Raw genomic sequence first — 4,199 nt, forward strand, 5'->3', positions numbered from 1 at the left:
TTAAATTGAGCTGAAGATACCGTGTTTTAACCTGATTTATTAAGTTAGTTTCAATTTAACAGTGAACATGCAAAGCCAGGTCCTTGTCTTGTTTAATCCAGCATGGCAGAGACTTCTCACAGGGCAAAACATAGTCTAGCACAGTGGTGGGCAACCTGTGGCCCACAGGCCGCATGCGGCGCATCAGTGTAAGCTGATTGTGGGCTGCGAGACATTTTGCGGACATTGACTGTCCACAGGCATGGCCCCCCGCAGCTCCCAGTGGCCACGGTTCGCTGTTCCCAGCTAATGGGAGCTGTGGGAAGCGGTGGCCAGGAAAGGTGAACTGCAGCCACTGGGACCTGCGAGGGGCCATGCCTGTGGACGGTCAACATCCACAAAATGTCTTGCGGCCCGTAATCAGCTTACCCTGATGGGCTGCATGCAACTTGTGGGCTGCATGTTGCCCACCACTGGTCTAGCACCTTTCTGAAGCAGAGCCAGCCAGCTCGCCCCACAGTGATTCTGGCCCTCTGGGCCAATGAGCATGACATCAGGAGTGGGGCTGAGGCCCTGCACATGCTCCAAACCTCCAATGTGGGTGAAAGGTATCCTCTGTGGTTGGTATCACACTGAGCAGAAGTGGCAGCCACCAGTGTGGGGTTGCATATACCCCTGCACCAAACCAAGGAGGAGGTTTTGCATGAATCTCAAGCAGCTACCTGAATCCCACTGCAAAGTAGGTGCAGATTTCCTCTGGCTCTTTCTGGATTGACCTTCCCTCAGGATCAGTTGGGCTGGTGCACACAGGACTGGGACTACTGTGGACCTCACATGCTCAAGAGTGAGCTTTGTCTTAATAGAGGCAAACATAATATACTGGCTTGATGAGTGTGATCATGTCTTTCGCTAGTGGCTGGTTTACTCTGAGGAGAATAACATATCTAGTGTGATACAGGAGGGCCAGGGAGCAGTGGGAGAGGGGAGATATATAAGCCCTAGGCTAATTAAGGCATGGTTCCCTGTTGTGATGATATGTACCTCAGGGGAACACCCTACACCCCCATATTCATCCTTATAATATGATTGTGTGGTATTTAATGAAAAGTTTGTCATGTTGGGTGTCTTTGGAAGGCTCATGATGCATTGAGCATTGTTGTTATAGTGATCTTATAGGTTGTAATTTCATGTATATAGTTATGAGGCTGAGAATGTGTCCTCATGGCTTAAAAGAAGCCCAGGCAAAACTCTCCAAGAGCAGAGGGGCAGGTCACACCTCATCAGGACATGTATGGGACAAACCCAACCCAGCCTCACAGGAACAAAGGACACTGGGCTAGGCAACAGCAAAGAATCTGTTGGACTCTCGAGTGAGTCACCCCCCTTCCCTGGGTCAATTTGGGACAATGCTCACCTGACTCTGAAGTGGGGGGGGGGGGGGGGGGCAAAGCCAAGAGGGAAGAAAGAACACGATAAAAGGAAGAGACATTTGCCATGCTCTTCCTCTCCCTTCCACCTCCATCTACAGACACCACACCAAGCGACTGAAGCGCTGATCAAAGGGGAGAGCCTGGCTGAAGAGCAACCAGCCAGCCTGTGGTGAGAAGCATCTCAGTTTGTAAGGGCATTGAAAGTCTCAAGATCAGCTTAGATCGTGTTTTGCTTTTATTTCATTGGACCAAATCTGACTTCTTATGCTTTGACTTATAATCACTTAAAATCTATCTTTGTAATTAATAAATGTGTTTGTTTATTCTATCTGAAGCAGTGTGTTTGGTTTGAAGCATGTCAGAGACTCTCCTTGGGATAACAAGCCTGGTACATATCAATTTCTTTGTTAAATTGACAAACTCATATAAGCTTGCGGTGTCCAGCTGGCATAACTGGACACTGCAATTGCTGCTGCTCCAGCTACTCCCCTGGCTGGGCCAGACCCCCCATCCCTTTGCTGCTACCTGCTTGCTGGCTGGCTGCTAGACCCCCCCACCCTTGGTTGCTGCTGCTCCAGCTACAGCCCCTTGGGGGGGGGCCTGCTGGCCCACTTCTCAGAGGTGGGGAGGGAGAGACCCCAGCCATTGCTCCTACTGCTGTGGACACCACCACCTCCACTTGAGAGGGGTCCTCCCTGCTGGCCACCAGACTGTCACCTAAAGCTGCTGTGTTTGCTGCTGGGGAGCTGCAGAAGCCCTGAGGAGGAGGAGAAGAAGAAGACCATCTACTGGTGGGGGAGTGTGTAGGAATTCTACAGACCACCGTGGAGGGGGCCCTCATGGACTGAGTAACTTTTGAACTGTGCTCTTGTGGTGGGGGTCTAGACTGTATTTGTGGGGACACAGGGGGTGTGGAGTGGAGCCTGGTCCATCTGTGTCCCCCCCCTCCGCCACCCCACCAGCTACTCACCATCTGCCTCGAGCTCCTGCCTCTGGGACTCAGCTGCTCACCTAGGCTTGCCACGCCCTGTTGCCACCATTGGGCCTGATACAGCAGCCAGCCTAAACTGACTTTCTTTTTTGTTGCAAGCGCACGTGGGTGCACGTGCCCCCTCCTTTTATTGGACTGACCCCCTCCCCCCTGCAGCAACCCCCCAGCTTTGCCCCTGCTACCTACCCATTTGCCCCTTGCAGCCTTTTGCCCCCTCCCTTGCCCCAGCCCCTCGCTAGCTCCAGTTTGTTTGCCTGCCCTGCCCTTTCCCTCTGCCGTCTTTCTCTGTTTGACCTGCCTCAGCCTCTGAAGCTAGCCCCGTGGTTCCCCTGCCCCACTCCCAGCCTGGTTGTTCCCTTCCCCCTGCGGCCCCCTTGCCCTGATTAGCCCCTCCCCTCATGCGCCCATGTCCCCTCCCATGCGCTTGTGCCCCTCCCCGTTTTAGTTTGAACCTGTCTCACTGCACTCCCCCAATGCTGTTATATTCCCCCCTTCCTTGGTGCAACTAGAGGAGCCGGAAACCCTTCCCAAGTCAGTGACTGACCCCTAGCCCTTGATAGCCCCCCCATCCAGTCCACCTCCTTTTTTGGCACCCTCCTCCCCTGCCTGCAGCCTAGCGGGCAGGAGTGGTCGACCTGCTTCCTCTCGCCCTGCCCCCCCTCCAGTGTTTGTCCTCCCCCCATCCTCATTATGGCAGGGGACGAAGTGAGTGGGATCCCTCGGGCAGACCCTGCTGCCCCTCCTCCACCTGCCCCATCATCGTCCCCCCTAGCCTCTACCTCAACTGCCGCTGCCGAGCCACCTGCTACCGCCCCTGCTGGAGCACTGACAGCGATGGGTAACAAGGTGACCTCCGCTGCTGCCACGTCCCTCGCCCCCTCTGACTCTGGGGGAGCCCCCCCAGCCGGCAGGAAGGACCAGGGCACAAAGAAAGGTAAAGGCCCCGCCAGAAAGGCCAGGCCCTCCATGGTGGGGGCTGCCCCCACTGCCGCAGCCCCTCCACCGGCCGCGGCGTCCCTCCCTGCTGTTCCCTCCACCAGCTCTGTGGGTGTCCCTCCCCTGGCCCCCAGGGCATACGCCCAGGTGGCGGCGACCCCCCCGCCTGCCGCTGCATCATCATCTCAACCCACCACCACCTCCGCTACCATCTATAGCGGCCGGGGCCCCTTCCCCACCTTGACCAGGAAGCACAGCGTCCGTTGCCTCTTGGTGCCCGCCTCGCCCCATGTGGAGACCTACGTGTGGGCGTTGGCGAGAGTGGTGGGGCCCATGGCCATTATGGCAGCCTCCAAGATGTACGGAAAGGTCGTCTTCTTCCTAGCATTGGAGGCCGCTGCCCAGGAGGCGGTGGAGAAGGGCCTGGTGGTGGGGGGCGTGTTCGTCCCCCTGGAGCCGCTAGAAGACCTGGGCGCCCGACTGGTCCTGACTTCTGTTCCTCCCTTCCTTCCTAATGCCGCCCTGTTACCCGCCCTCTCTACCCTGGGGAGGCCAATCTCCATGGTCAGCCCTTTCCCATTGGGCTGCAAAGACCCCGCCCTCCGTCATGTCCTCTCGTTCTGCCGGCAGGTACAGTTACAACTGCTGCCGGCGGCACGTGACGGTGAGGCGCTCGAGGGGTACTTCTTGGTCCCCTACCAGGGGGCCTGCTACCGGGTGCATTATTCGATGGGGGAGGCCCGGTGCTACCTCCGCTGGGCGATGGGGCACGTCCGGAGGGATTGCCACTTGGCTCGGCACGGAAGGGCATCCGGGACCCCTGAGTCCCAGCAGGGCGCCAGCCCCATCATCGCCAGCGCCCC

The sequence above is a fragment of the Malaclemys terrapin genome, chromosome 9, assembly GCF_027887155.1.
Source record: "Malaclemys terrapin pileata isolate rMalTer1 chromosome 9, rMalTer1.hap1, whole genome shotgun sequence".
In the NCBI taxonomy this organism is placed as follows: Eukaryota; Metazoa; Chordata; order Testudines; family Emydidae; genus Malaclemys; species Malaclemys terrapin.